The sequence below is a fragment of the Lepidochelys olivacea genome (genome assembly GCF_965140295.1).
Source record: "Lepidochelys olivacea isolate rLepOli2 genome assembly, chromosome: 3".
In the NCBI taxonomy this organism is placed as follows: Eukaryota; Metazoa; Chordata; order Testudines; family Cheloniidae; genus Lepidochelys; species Lepidochelys olivacea.
Genome location: NC_140413.1, coordinates 98,849,740 through 98,866,398, shown reverse-complemented (window position 1 = coordinate 98,866,398; position 16,659 = coordinate 98,849,740). Strand labels below are relative to the sequence as shown.

Genomic DNA, 16,659 nt, shown 5'->3' with positions numbered 1-16,659 from the left:
ATAATTTGCTAAATATGATTATCCTGTTTGTATTCATGTATCATTTTTATATCTGAAGTTATGAATATTGACTGTATCTGGGTTTCAAATGGGCCATTAGGAAAAATAGGCCTCAGGAGAAACTTATCCTCCACCTGGTGAGCCTTTCTGAGAACACTACACACAGCCGCTAAGAAATGACTGTGATGACTCTACAAGGACATGTGTCCAGGCCACACGATGCTGGACTCCATCTTGAGATGTCAGTATTTTTCCACAAACTAGTCTGGGAACCAAGCTTTGAAACAAAGGGTTCCTGCCATATGCTAAAGCTATATAAATCAGGGAGTGACATCATTTGGGGTTCTTCTCTCCCCACACAAGAAGACTTTTGGAAACACCTGAGAAACAAAGCCTGAACTGGGGAAGTGCTGGACCCAAGCTAAAGGGATTTCTAGCCTGTGTATGGAAAACCTGGGGATTCCAAGCTGTAAAGCAAGTGCAGCTTGCCCCTTAAGAATCTGCAAGCTGCTTGCATTGTTTCTCAGGGTGAGAAATCACTGTTTGGCATCACTTATAATCACTTAAAAGCTATCTTTTGTAGTTAATAAACTTGGTTTTTTTTCTTTTTAAATCTAAACCAGTGAGTTTGACTGGAGTGCTTGGGGAAAATCTCTGCTTGGTTACCACAAGTGTGCATTGCTCTCTTCACATTGAGGGAGAGGTGGACTGGATATTAAACCCATATACTGGCCAGACTTGACCAGGGCAGGACGGTACTGCTTTGGGGTCCTATGCTAGGAAGCTGGTGGTTGGAGAGCCTGCATATAACTGCAGCTGGGTGTATTCCTACCTGTGTGAATGCTGATGAAAGTGCAGGCTGGAGGTCTTTGCAGCTTGTCACAGCAGTACAGTGTGAGAGGGAGCCCAGGCTGGTGGGTCAGAGGGTTCAGCAGTACACCCATTCAAGGTAGCACCCTGGGGGGGAACCCATCACAGTCTTATTGCTGCTTTTGAAATGGATGTTTTAAAAAAGGAAAAGATAAGGAATATGATGTTTGACATTGTTGATTCTGAGAACTTTCTCACTGCCCATATTTCTATAGCCATTTATTATAAAACTTTTCTACCACTGGCTTCTGCTATGAGGTTCTGTAAATCTGATGCCAAAGCAATGTACCTGTTGTGAATTTTGGCAAATATCTTATCTATTTTTGTTACTACAGGGTGACTTCACAATAAGCATCTGAAGAAGTGAGGTTTTTACCCACAAAAGCCTATGCTCAAATAAATCTATTCATCTTTAAGGTGCCACTGGACTCCTTGTTGTTTTTCACAATAAGAATTTCCTACAAGATATAAGTTAGTCCACCTAAGGGTGGGGTTTTTGTCTTTGGTTTGCTTTTACTGAATGTTATGGCATCAGACTGAATACAACCTAAGCAACACTTCTGCTTCATACATGACTTGGATTTAGAACCAATTAATGCTCTATTTAGAAAGATGGAAAAGTCTCATCATTCTATTCCTTCAGAATACGTAGAGTCTTGTGATGACTCATCACAAATACATCAAAGTAAATGTATTTATCTCTTCAGCAAACAGTTTTACTAGCTGATATCTAATTTTGTATCCGTACAGTAGTTTCACAAGCTTTGGAATTGGGTTGGCACAGTTGTCTTTGGACTATACCCTCAATGACCATGGGATTGCACTAGGGTGACCAGGTGTCCAGTTTTCGACCAGAACACCTGGTCAAAAAGGGACCCTGGCAGCTCTGGTCAGCGCTGCCCACCGGGCCGTTAAAGATCTGGTCCGCAGTGCTGAGGTCCTAAAGCAAGCTATTCCCTACCTGTCTGGCACCGCACTGTGCCCCATAAGCTGCCACCAGGTCTGGCTTCTAGGCGGTGCGGACACGGGGCTCCACGCACTACCCCCATCCTGAGCATCAGCTCTGCACTCCCATTGGCTGGGTGGTGCCTGTGAGCAAGAGCAGCATGCGGCATCTCCTGCTCCCTCCAAACTGCCCCCCCCCCCGCCCCGCCTAGTAGTGCTGGACCTGCTAGCCGCTTCCTGGGTGCGTGCAATGCCAGAACCCTCACCCCTTCCCACAAGCCAACCCCCTGCCTCAACCTGCAGCCCCTCCCACATTCCAAATCCCTCAGCTGCAGCCTGGAGCCTCCCCCTGCACTCCAACCCCCCCCCCCCCCCGCAGCTCCACCCTAGAGCCCGCATCCCCTCGAAGCCCCTGTCCCAGCCCAGTGAAAGTGAGTGAGGGTGGGGGAGAGTGAGCCACTAAGGGAGGGGAAATGTAGTGAGCAGGGGCGGGGCTAGGGTGTTCAGTTTTCTGCAGTTAGAAAGTTGGCAACCCTAGATTGCACAGGTCTAACTAAAGGTATAAGTTGACCTTCTGAATTTATACTTGTGGTGATATGTAGGAATATGAAAACTCATGTGACTTTAAGATTCTAGGTTAAGTTAGCAGATAGTTTATATTTTTATATATAAAATATATTACTTGACACATTTGATCTGAAAATCATTAAGACCTTAGGTGTGAAACCCCACCACACCTCTTTCAGTTACTTTTCAGTAGAGCCATGCTTCAAAAGCATTTTATTGTTCACAACATCCATACCTTACTTGTTCTATTTTGGAATAAAGAAAAGGAGTACTTGTGGCACCTTAGAGACTAACAAATTTATTTGAGCATAAGCTTTCGTGAGCTACAGCTCACTTCATCGGATGCCACAAGTACTCCTTTTCTTTTTGCGAATACAGACTAACACGGCTGCTACTCTGAAACCTGTTGTTTTGGAATAGTGAAACAAATGTGACCACTTCAAAGGGAACTATTTCTTGATAGAGATGACTGTAACTAGAAGGTTTGTATAATTTGACCTGTACTCCATTTGGACTGGGCATTCATTCTTGAACTCAGTTTTACGGTCATGGAAAATTATCCTTTTGTGCCACATTTATTTTGATTGTGCTTATAAAATGAGATAGCTTCTACAAAAATGGCAGAATTATTAAATTCCTATTTTCTTCTCTAGACATGATGCAATTCTCTCAGAACTTTCTCATACTCTGAAAACTGTTTGTGTTAAATGCTCCAGCATCCTTTGTGGCAATGGGCAGTAAAAGTCCAATCTGGTTTTATATTTTTATTTACTTAAAATATTTTTAGTTTGATACAATGATGTATGTGGCGGAACGGTCTCTTTTTTTGAATATGGAACCAAGACTTGGATATGTTAAAATTCATTTCTTTTCTTGAAGACGAAAAAAAAAATCTCACTTTTCTGAGAGCTATTTTCATACATAGAAATGTCTTGTTTCTTTTCTGTCTGACCTGTGGCAGAAGCAGCTGCGAAAATAAACCAGTGGGTCTGAAGTGGGTGCAGTAGATTAGATGCTCTTGTGCCTTGTGGCACATGAGACAGCCTAGTGTTTCCACTTCTGTCATACAAGTGTTACCTAACTTCATTATAGTCTGTTTCCATGACAGCAACATCTTTCTCAATTTTTGTATGTTATCTGTTGTCTTCCTCTTTTTCCATCTTCCATCAAGTAGTATCGTGTCAAGGGCTTGTCTAGAAATAGTTTTTGACCTCTGTACAACATGCTCAAACCATTTCAGCCTTCTTTTTTGACTTGTTGTTTCTACAATCTGTTGGCCAGTCCTTCGTATCACGTCAATGTTGGTGTCTGCAGGAAGGATGAAGTAACTTAAGTTTCCGCTAGCATCTCTAATGGAATACATTCAACATTCCTGTTGTGGGCTTCTAACATTTGCCTAGTTTCAGAAGCATATAAAAATGTGGGTATCATAGTAACAGAGTATAACTTTATCTTGGTTCTTGTGTGAATCTCCATATTTTTCCAAATATTTCCGGGTCTCAGAAAAGCTCCACTTGCCTTCCCAAAGTTCTTGCTTCCACCTTGGTCATCAGCACTGATTGTGCTTCTAAGATACGCAGACTTGTTAACCACGTAGTATTCTTCACTATCAAACAAGTACATGCCATCATTGCTGACTCCTCTTCAACGATCAAGACTTTCATTTTCTTTTGGCTGATCCTTCGTCCTACTTTGGCAGCCTCATGTATAACATTGATAGTGGTCTTTTTCGTGGCATTGTCGTATGTCCAACAGAAAAATGTCATTTGCAAAGTCAGGATCTTGAACTTTTCCCTTTACTCCACATAATTCCTGTATCTTCTTTTCTTTGCATCACGTGATCTATCACAATGCAGAAAAGGGGTGATGCAACCCTTCTGTACTTAGGTGATTGTACCAAACCAATTGGTCTGTCCACTGTCTATACTCGCACAGCATTTTGAATCTTTCTGCAGCATCTTGATCAGTGAAACTACCTTTCTAAGCCCATATTATTGTAACATCTTCCATAGTGATTCTCTATGAATACATTGAATCAGGAGGTATGGGCCTATGGCTGGGAGTCAGGCTAACTACCTGTCCATGTGGGGAGAAAAAAAAAAAGTAAGAGTCTATTTCAGTTACACATTTAGAAGGAAATCATGTTCCTTAACTTTAGCAAAGCTTTTGACACTGTCTCCCACAGTATTCTTGCCAGGAAGTTAAAGTAGTATGGGCTGGATTAATGGACTATAAGGTGGATAAAAAACTGTCAAGATTGTCGGGCTCAACAGGTAGTGATCAATGGCTCCATGTCTAGTTGGCAGCTGGTATCAAGTGGGGTGCCCCAAGGGTCGGTCCTGGGGCCGGTTTTGTTCAATATCTTCATAAATGATCTGGAGGATTGTGTGGATTGCACCCTCAGCAAGTTTGCAGATGACACTAAACTGGGAGGAGAGGTAGATACGCTGGAAGGTAGGGATAGGATACAGAGGGAGCTAGACAAATTGGAGGATTGGGCCAAACGAAATCTGATGAGGTTCAACAAGGACAAGTGCAGAGTCCTGCACTTAGGACGGAAGAATGCCATGCACCACTACAGACTAGGGACCGAACGGCTAGGCAGCAGTTCTGAAGAAAAGGACCTAGGGGTTATCAGTGGATGAGAAGCTGGATATGAGTCAACAGTGTGCCGTTGTTGCCAAGAAGGCCAATGGCATTTTGGGCTGATAAGTAGGGGCATTGCCAGCAGATCGAGGGACATGATCGTTCCCCTCTATTCGACACTGGTGAGGCCTCATCTGGAGTACTGTGTCCAGTTTTGGGCCCCACACTACAAGAAGGATGTGGAGAAATTGGAAAGAGTCCAGCGAAGGGCAACAAAAACGATTAGGGGACTGGAACACATGAGTTATGAGGAGAGGCTGAGGGAACTGGGGATGTTTAGTCTACGGAAGAGAAGAATGAGGGAGAATTTGATAGCTGCTTTCAGCTACCTGAAAGGGGGTTCCAAAGAGGATGGCTCTAGACTGTTCTCAGTGGTAGCAGATGACAGAACAAGGAGTAATGGTCTCAAGTTGCAGTGGGGGAGATTTAGGTTGGATATTAGGAAAAACTTTTTCACTATGAGGGTGGTGAAACACTGGAATGTGTTACCTATGGAGGTGATGGAATCTCCTTCCTTAAAGTTTTTAAGGTCAGGCTTGACAAAGCCCTGGCTGGGATGATTTAGTTGGGGATCGGTCCTGCTTTGAGCAGGGGGTTGGACTAGATGACCTCCTGAGGTCCATTCCAACCCTGATATTCTATGATTCTATGGCCTTTCAGAATAACTGAGACATTAATAGATGAGTTTGCATGGAGATGTGTGTTGGAAGAACAGGCTGACCCAGAGGTGGATTTGAGAAGATGGGCTTCTTTATTGTGGTACTTGTTCCCCTGGACCCAATTGTCCAGTAAGCACTGAATTAATTACAGCACACTCCTTTTGTTTAGGTTAGTATGTACATGCCTACATCCATTACAACACCCCAAAACCCCTTATTAAGTAATAGAAACACCCACTGTTAGTAAACCCACATCCATCTATTGCTCATAGCATTACACACATTTTTACCTTGAAGAAATATGTCTTTGCAAGAATTTATTGCCATAAATCTCCTTGGCCAGCAATTCTCAGAGGAGGGAGGAAAGGGCCATAAGCCAGGGCTTGTTTATATAGCTGGGAAAGGAAGGGAGGAGGAGATAACACTGCTTTACCTAACAGGTGTCCTTTAGATCCCCACATTTCTTATGCAACTGCAACACTTATCAATTCTTACAAGCAACAGGGAAGGGCAAAATATGGCAACTTATTTATTAAACAAAAAACTACAGTCGTCTAATGCCTTTGTCCCCTAATGCCATGTCAGCACAGTAGCAGCTTCCCAGATCTTTACTTAACCCATACATACCCCAACAATGTGAAGATGGTGGATCAAAACCATGAGGGAGTTCATTGCCTGATACAAGAGGTCCTAACACCAAAACTACAGTCTGGTGCTGGAATGTGAGAGCTATGTTTTACACTGGAAAACTGAGCATGTAGTTAAAGAAATGACTTGGTTCAGTATTAATATTTTAGGCGTGAGCAACATGAGATCGACTGGATGCTGAAGATTCCATGTAGACAATATCACAGTACTCTATTGAGGAATTCAAGATGACATTCACAAGGAAGTTTGACACAAAGACAACATAACTTCTACAGGAATAGGAACCAGTCAACTCACGAATTATAAAAGCACGTTTCATTACAAATCATGCCAAAATAACTATTATCTAGTGTTACACACATACCAACAATCATGAGAAGCAAGAAAAAGATGCATTCTACACTAAGTTGCAAGATGTATTAAACCAGGTTTATGCTAATGGTGTTGGTCTCATTATGAGTTATATGAATGCCCAACTTTGTAATGACAACCTTAGATACAAACATTTCATGGGTAAAAATGGAATTTGAGGGGTGTATGGACAAAGGTGAAAGATTCATTGAATTGTGCAGCATGTATAACCTGTGCATGGGGCAGGGGGCACTTTTCCCTCATTGCAGGGAAACACAAACTAACACGGAAGCCAAATGATGGAATTACTGAGAAACAATTGGATTACATTTCCATAAGTAGGCAGTGAAGAAGATTGCTGCTGCATACAAAATCTTTTACAAGTGCTGATGTAGGAAGTCTGGTCATTGAATAGTTAGAATAAAGCTAAAAAGACAAGCTAACAAGAAAAGAGAGATGGTATTTGATGTGAAGAAACTCACCCATGAATCCAGAGCTCACTTTAGAGATGTCACAACTTCCCACCAGACAACTTCACTTAGACCAAGAGGATCAAGGAACAAAGAGTGGTTACAACCCCATACATGGAAATTGAGAAAAGAAGAGCCTTTAAAGCAAAGGAAGCTCAAAAGAGACAGTATGAAAAACAATTCATGCTGCATTAGGAGTATGTAGAGAGAGGCAAAAGTTATTTTGTAAAGATAAGAGAGAATGACTTGACCAAAAAAATGAGAAAAGCCGAAGAACCTTCTGTGAGAGGCAGCTCTAAGAAACTGTTTCAGTTGTGTAAGCAGTTCTCATCAATGTTTCCGAGTCAGTGGTATCATAAAAGTGAAATATGGAAGATTAATAGTGGAAGTAGAACAAAAGGAATGATGGTGAGAACATTTTAATGAAGTACTCCACCAACCAGAGCCAACAGTTCCTCCTGATGGAGGTGAAGAATTAAACTGCTAGAAATTTCAGAAGCAGAAATAGAGAAAGCAAGTAAGCAGCTAAAAAACAGCAAAGCTCCTGGTCAAGATAAGATCACGGCTGAACTGCTTAAATCTGGTGAGGATGTGATAGTGCATGTGGTACATAAACTTTGTAATACAGTCTGAGAGTGAGAGAACTCTGCCTTGAGAATTGGAAGAAAGGTGTGATCTGTAAATTACTGAAGAAAAGCAGCCAACTGTTTTTTGATAACTGGCAAGAAATAACATTACTTTCAATACTTAGAAAAGTGTTATGCAGTATATTATTGAATAGAATCATGTTGGTCATGGAAAAACTGAAATGAGCAAGCAGGCTTTAGACCAAAAAGATAGTGTGTTTACATCTTTACCTTGAGATGATCTAGATAGGTTTCCTACAAGGGAAATTAGTCTTGAACTTAATATATGTCACCTAAGTTTTTGACTGCATTCATTGAGTAGCTGTGCAAGATATTGCAACCATATGGGCTTCCTAGAAAGATAGGGTGGAGTAGAGCACTATGGGAATCTGTCATATAATAAAAAGAAAAGGAGTTCTTGTGGCACCTTAGAGACTAACATTTATTTGAGCATAAGCTTTCGTGAGCTACAGCTCACTATATTGGATGCATTCAGTGGAAAATACAGTGGGGAGATCTATATACACAGAGAACATGAAACAATGGGTGTTACCATACACACTGTAACCAGAGTGATCAGGTAAGATGAGCTATTACCAGCAGGAGAGCGGGGGGTGGGGGTAGGGAACCTTTTGTAGTGATAATCAAGGTGGGCCATTTCCAGCAGTTGACAAGAACATCTGAGGAACGGTGGGGGTGGGGAATAAACATGGGGAAATAGTTTTACTTTGTGTAATGACCCATCCACTCCCAGTCTTTATTCAAGCCTAAGTTAGTTGTATCCAGTTTGCAAATTAATTTCAATTCAGCAGATTCTCGTTGGAGTCTGTGTGCCAACATTTTTATGGCTGACTTAGAACAACGCTTCCTTAGCTTTCATCCCCTAATGCCCCTACTCTACTTGCTCTACAATGATGACATCTTCATCATCTCAACCCATGGAAAAGAAGCCCTTGAGGAATTCCACTGTGATTTCAACAATTTCCATCCCAACATCAACCTCAGCCTGGACCAGTCTGCACAAGAGATCCACTTCCTGGACACTACGGTGCTAATAAGCAATGGTCACATGAACACCACCCTATACCGGAAACCTACTGACCGCTATTCCTACCTACATACCTCCAGCTTTCATCCAGACCACACCACATGATCCATTGTCTACAGCCAAGCTCTACGATACAACCGCATTTGCTCCAACCCCTCAGACAGAGACAAACACCTACAAGATCTCTATCAAGCATTCTTACAATTCCAGTACCCACTTGCTGAAGTGAAGAACCAGATTGACAGAGCCAGAAGAGTACCCAGAAGTTACCTACTACAGGACAGGCCCAAGACAATAACAGAATGCCGCTAGCCATCACCTTCAGCCCCCAACTAAAGCCTCTCCAACTCATCATCAAGGATCTACAACCTATCCTGAAGGATGACCCATCACTCTCACAGATCTTGGGAGACAGGCCAGTCCTTGCTTACAGACAGTCCCTGAACCTGAAGCAAATACTCACCAGCAACCACACAACAGAACCACTAACCCCGGAACCTATCCTTGCAACAAAGCCCGTTGCCAACTGTGTCCTCATATTTATTCAGGGGTCACTACCATAGGGCCTGATCACATCAGCCACACTATCAGAGGCTTGTTCACCTGTACGTCTACCAATGTGATATATGCCATCATGTGCCAGCAATGCCCCTCTGCCATGTACATTGGTCAAACTGGACAGTCTCTACGTAAAAGAATTAATGGACACAAATCAGACATCAAGAATTATAACATTCAAAAACTAGTCGGAGAACACATCAGTCTCTTTGGTCACTCGATTCCAGACCTAAAAGTGGCAATTCATCAACAAAAAAACTTCAAAAACAGACTCCGATGAGAGACTGCTGAATTCGAATTAATTTGCAAACTGGATACAATTAACTTAGGCTTGAATAAAGACTGGTAGTGGATGGGTCATTTCACAAAGTAAAACTATTTGCCCCTCCACCCCCACTGTTCCTCAGATGTTCTTGTCAACTGCTGGAATGGCCCTCCTTGATTATCACTACAAAAGGCTTCCCCCCCTCCCCCCCGCTCTCCTGCTGGTAATAGCTCACCTTACCTGATCACTCTGGTTACAGTGTGTATGGTAACACCCATTGTTTCATGTTCTCTGTGTATATAGATCTCCCCACTGTATTTTCCACTGAATGCATCCAATATAGTGAGCTGTAGCTCACGAAAGCTTATGCTCAAATAAATGTTAGTCTCTAAGGTTCCACAAGTTCTCCTTTTTCTTTTTGCAGATACAGACTAACACGACTGCTACTCTGAAACCTGTCATATAATAGACGTTTTGAAATGCGACTTTGAGTGGCTTTCAAAGTGAACTAAATGGAGTGTAAATATGTCTTCAGACTGGAATTTTCTTTCAATAAATTTATTCTGCAGATTCCACTAATATATATATATTAATCTCCCCCTGAGGATCATGGGCTGAAAGACTCATAAATTATGAATGAAACTTGTTGGCTACATTATACCACAGAGTGATTAGGTTGTTGCACAATATATGATAAGCCATTAAATATGGCTTCTTTATTAAATCTTTATTCATTTCTTTGTCTGCTTATTGTCTGTTTATATGCCATAACCTGTTCCAGTAAATGGTTGCTAGCTGAAAATAAGACGGTCACGAAACACATCAAGAAAGTTCAACAGAAACTTCATCACAACTTTTAAAGTTCTGATTTTCTTTTAACTATTAGTCTATCTTCCCTGTCTCTAAATCACTTTTATAGGAGATCTGCAAATTGGAGTATGAAACGCCATTAAGTTTAGTATAACTTTCTCGTGTCCCAATAACATGGCTAAGATGGGCATCCTGCATAGTAGAGCTTAATATATTTGTCTAACCTTTCCTTATAACTTAAGGTTCTCCATTTTTTATAAATGAAAACTGGACATGCAGTGGATGAAGCTCCAATGAAGACAATCTGAGCCAACAATTTTCTTTAAAAAGGAAAATAGTTCAGATCCAAATTCTAGCTAAAGTTAGTAATGAAAACGTTTACATGCCTTTTTTTTCCCTTTAGCTTCAAAGAACAGTTGATTTGTTAGGTTTCTGTGGGATGTAAATATTCCACTGCAATGATTGCCTCTGAAACACTAAGTATCAGTGGGTAGCCGTGTTAGTCTGTATCCACAAAAACAATGAGGAGTCCGGTGGCACCTTAAAGACTAACAGATTTGTTTGTGCATAAGCTTTCATGGGTAAAAAACCCACTTCTTCAGATGAATGGAGTGAAAATTCCAGATACAGTCATACATTTATATTGGCACATAAAGAGATGGGAATTACCTTACAAGTGGAGAACCAATGTTGAAGGACAATTCAGTCAGGGTGGATGTGGTCATTCCCAATAACTGATGAGGAGGCGTCAATACCAAGAGAAGGAAAATTGTTTTTGTAGTGAGCCAGCCACTCCCAGTCCCTATTCAAGCCCAAATTGATGGTGTTACCCCAGGCAGATGGAAGGATGTTTTAAAAACCATGAAGAATTGTGTCCTGCTCCACATACTCTTATTATTTCAGTCTAGGAATCCTTACTGGTTTCTAAAGTAATGTGCATGGTCTTAATACATCATAGTAGTAACCAAGGGTTAGCTTACACCTTTCTGGTTGGGGGAGTCAGTGGCGCGCTCTCTTCCTCAGTCCCTCTGGTCATTTGGAATGCATCTCCATCTTGGGCTCATTATGCTAATTAAATATTTACATAACAGTAGTGCTCAGAGACCTTCATTACGATTTGGGACTCTCTTGTGCTATATGCTATGCAAACAGAAAAGTAGAGAAAGTCCCTATCTCAAAGAATTTGCAGTCCGAGCCAGCTAGCATAAGTTTCCATTGCCACTGTCTGTGTCTTGATCCCAGGTACCATTTTAGAAATCCAGTAAGTACACCTATATCTTATTAGAAATCCAGAATAGGCCTGGTTGGTAGATGTAGATGGTTCCAATGACCTCTGAGTACAAGTGCTATGTGTCTCTGAAGTGCCTAGGACTTGAGCAGAGGCATTGGAACTAACACTCATAGTTCATCCCTGGCCTCCGTATGGGTGAGTTGATTCAGACCCAGGGTAATAACGATGAGTGAATTGTGGCATATACCTCTGCAGCAATGGAAGGAATGTGATAGCTTCAGGCTACTGGAGATCAATAGGTAGTGTTGTACCCTGAACACACAGCTCTGTTCCTAATCCATGGAGCCAGTAGAGAGCTGGCTGATCACATGTCATTTTTTGTCCGGTTTCTTTTCATGTGATTTAGCAGCTGAAAACAAAGTAGGAATATGTTAAATATTTCCACTTTTCTGTGCAAGCAGTTGCTGTTACCAGAAATGGGTGGAAAAGTGATTTGTATTACTGAATTGGAAGATGGTGGTCCATGCTGTGGGGAAAGCTGAGAGCCTCATGCCTATAGCACACTTTTCACTTATATTAGCAGTTGTGCTGGAATGGGTTTAAATGTATCAATATACACCTCTACCCCAATATAACGCTACACGATATAACACTAATTCAGATATAACACGGTAAAGCAGTGCTCCGGGGGGGCAGGGCTGCCGCTCCGGTGGATCAAAGCAAGTTCGATATAACGCAGTTTCACCTATAATGCGGTAAGATTTTTTTGGCTCCCGAGGACAGCGTGTTATCGGGGTAAAGGTGTATCTTATCAATGACTATAAATAGTGTTCCACAACTGAGGGCTTCCTTGTTACCCTTCACCACACCCTCAAGTAGACCACCTGTTATTTCATCACAATGTTTTAGACAGGTAGGTCTTTTAGTTTCTGTAGTTACTTTAATAGTGTCTAAGTGCTTGATTAATAAACAGAGAGGGGCAGATCTCTGTTTGTAGTGTCTTGGCCATACTTTAGGTCAGGGGTCTCAAACATGCGGCCCTCAGGGCTATTTCCTGCGGCCTGCCAAGCAGCCCGCCCGCGGCCTACCTCCAGGCCGGGGTGGGCAAACTACAACTCGCGGGCCAATGCGACCCGCGGGATTGCCCCCTGCGAGCCCCGTGCTGCTCTCTGAAGCAGCTGGCACAACGTCCCTGTGGCCCGGGTGGGCGTGGGGGGGGGCAGAGGGCTCTGTCCGTTGCCATAGCTTCCAGGCAGTGCCTCCCGCATCTCCCATTGGCCGGGAACGGGGAACCGCAGCCAATGGCAGCTTCCGGGGAGGTACCTGGAGGACCGGCAAGGCAGCGCACGGAGCCCTGTGCCCTCGCTCCCCCCCTCCCCCGGGCCACAGGACATGGTTTTGGCTGCTTTCCGGAGCAGAGTGGCTCAGGGGCTGGGGGCCAGGGCAGGCAAGCAGGGAGCCTGCCATGGCCCCGATGCATGCCGCTGCCACCCCAGATCCCGCACCCTGAACCCCCTGCTGCACCCTGCACCCCAATCCCATGCTCTGAGTCTCCTGCCACATCCTGCACCCCGCACCCCTGCCCTGAGCTCCCTGCCGCACTCCGTACCCTTCCTGCACCCCCTGGGGGCAGAGTTGGGGTGGGGACTTTGGGGAAAGGGTTGGAATGGGGGCAGGGAAGAGGCGGGGCAGGGGCGGGGCCAGGGGCAGTGAGGGGGGGCGGTGTCAGTGATGCGGCCCTCGGGCCAATGCACTAGTCCTCATGTGGCCCTCACAGTCATTTGAGTTTGAGACCCGTGCTTTAGGTCATAGAAGGTGACCTGCAGGAACAGGGCAATAATTTCTACTTTACCTTATGGAGGTGGTATAATGCGTTATTGTATATGTGCACTTGACTTCTACTTTGTTTTCCTCTGAAACACGTATTGGTCACTGTTAGACGCAGCATATGAGCTGAGATGGAGCTCTTCCCCTTTTGGTATGGCAGCTCTTTATATAAAGTGGATTTTATAGCAGGTTGATGATCCATTCTGATAACTTTTCTTTCATGTGTATATGATAAATGTGTACGTACTGGCTTTGCTGATGCTACAGTGATGTGCAAAAATGACAAAGTCTGTATTGTTTGTGTATTGAGACACTTGTTGTTATTGCTAATCAGAATCCTGATACCTAAAATTAATAGCAGGTCTGAAGGACAGCAATTAAGATCATTCATCTTCCAAATGAGTCAATGTGATATCCATTGGTAGTTTAAATTTATATACCGAGGGCACATAAACCATTAAAAAGGGTAATGGGTGCCCTCAAGGCATGTGCTTCAAAGCAGTACGTCATTTTGGTGCTGTGACAGTAGACAATGATAACTTAGCTTTAAGGGAAGCTGCTATTCATTTATCAATTAAATGTCTATGGAAATGTTCTTTTTTGCTGTAGAATGATCACAGCAGTCTATTGGAAGTTAAATGAAAGGATAAGATTTGTTTTAAGACTTTATGGTATTATCATGAGATGCTAATTAGAAAGCTATCTTGTTGGTAATAGGACACTGGAGAAGAACTTTAAAAGGTATTAATGTTTCTTTAGAGAGACAAGGTGGGTGACATAATATTTTTTTATTGGACCAACTTTTGTTGGTGAGAGAAAGAAGTGTTCAAGCTTACACAGAGCTCTTCTTCAGGTCCAGTAAAAGATATTACCTCACCCACTTTTTTCTCTAATATCCTGGGACTAACATGGCTACAACAACACTGCATACAATTAGTGTTTCTTTGACACACAAACATTTCTCCTTTTGTGCTTTGCCATCCCTGACAGTGACACAGGCATAGCAATCAACTCGGTGCAGAATATCAAATTTTACTCTGTGTTTTTTGTTGGTGTGTTCATATTGTCAAAGTGATGCATGAAAAGCGTAATATATCTATAAGGTTTCACTCAGATGGAAATGGAGCTGAATTCAGATTTGTGGACAAGGCAGTCCAACCTGTCAGACAAGGGAATGAATTCCAGTTTAGGTTGTCAGTAGATGATGTCTTCTTACTGCATTTTATCTACGTCATTGGTGCTGTCCACACTGGGTGAAACAGTATTTAGTAACTGTTGGCACAAGCAGAGTCCTAGCGTGGTTTTATTGACAGATACAGAAAGGAATTTTTGTGGGGGTTGGGGGGTGTCAAGTTGGCTAAACTGTGTGACAGACCAAAACTCCTCTGTTCACTGCCTACTCTGATATTATGGTTTTATAATGTGGGTCCAACAGACAATTCTTAAGATTCCAGGAAGACTGTTTGCCCTTGTTAAAACAAACACTTGCAAACATGGTTGTCACTAGCATGGTGATAGTCCTAGGGTGGGTAAGACTAATGTCCAGGAAGATGTGTGTATGTAAGGAAGGTATGACATAACAAATACAACTAGCAGAGATTTTTGTGTGGATAATATCGACTACAAACCAACCAATGTCTTGAAATGTATTTGTTGTTTGCAAGGAATTTTGACAAATAATTTTGAGACTCTAGGTATTTGCAAAGTGCTCTCTTAAATGAGTCGTCATTATGTAGTATTGCTTCCACTCACTTGTTAACTGACTGACACTTTTTAAACAAAAGCATAACAGGTAGAACAGAAGGAAGCCTGGCATCCCGGGGTAGGGATTGGGTTGAAAGCTTTTTCTATCAAAACTGTTTAAAAGTGGAAAATTGATTTTGCCAAAACACAAATATTTTTGCCAAAAGTGTTTTGCTTTCTGTGGGAAAATCTTTGCTTTTCATCAAACTCTCCAGCCAAAAATTTTCACTGGTGGGCCAAAAACATTGGATTTTTCAGTTTTTCTGATGAAAAGTCAAGTTTCCTGCAGGAAGCTCCACCCCCTTCTCCCAATTTTTTTTCCCCCAACCAGCTCTACTCCTAGGCTATTTTTGTGTTGCACATGCAGTAGTAGTGAGGTTGGTTTGCACTCCTTTCTTTCTCCAGGAAAAATAAACACAAAAAAACAAGCACATGGGAGGATGCCATTGAGATGGAATGGAAATGACACATTTTTCAGATAATCCTGAATTTACCATAAACGGAAGCAGAGTTTTTAATTCACAGCATCAGGTCCCATTTTCAGTATTGTATGTGAAATTCTTAACACAGACTCTGTGGCCTGTTAGATATTGCCTCTAGTTTATTCTTTAACAGCAGGGAAGAATAATGTTGTGTTTGCAACAGTAAGAATTGTTAATCATATGAATGTACTGATTCAGGCTACGCCGAAACAGGGATAAACAACCCATGGCTGGCCTGGGTCAGTTGACTCAGGCTCACGGGGCTTGGGCTCTGGGGCTGAAAAATCGTTGTCGATGCTCGGGACCCTGGGAGGGTGGAGGAATCCAGAGCTCAGGCTCCAGCAATTTTTAGTGATTTTTAGTCAGGCAGCCTGAGTCAGCTGACCTGGGCTAGCTGTGACTGCTTTATCCCTGTGTAGACATACCCTCGGAAGCCAATGAGGCAGATATGAGTTCACCCCTTAAATACCTCCAACTTATTTTCAACTGCCAGATACTTTTATAACCTTCTTCCTAGGTCCCTATGGCTTCTCTAATGGATTATAAGCTTCTTTCAGTATAAAGATGGTCATGCACTGTGTTTACAGTCTCACTATTTCTTGGAGATAAAGATTATCTGTCCTGATCTTGCCTCCCATTTTCAAAGCAAAGCAGCAAATCCAAGGATTGTTTACCATGGATGGAGATAACAGCTGCTGCAGAACTACGTGCGTGGCATCTGTTGTTCCTATTGTGAAAAATACCTCTCCTCCCCTGAAGTCCCTTTTATCCTCTACTCTTTCTTGTGACTCCATCCTTCATCTCTCCTCTCGTCTTCCCTCTTTCTTACCACACTCTCACCTTTTTCACCTTTATCTTCATAAGTGAAGGAGAAGATTTGAAAACGTGTTAAACATTAGATTTTTATCAAACA

The 16,659-nt window shown here is 42.5% G+C and overlaps 1 protein-coding gene across 11 annotated transcripts in view; it reads left to right on the top strand.

The window, feature by feature from the left end:
- PTPRK (protein tyrosine phosphatase receptor type K) overlaps window positions 1–16,659 on the top strand; it is a 581,803-nt gene that overhangs the window by 111,810 nt on the left and 453,334 nt on the right. The gene's annotated exons all lie outside the window — the stretch shown is intronic.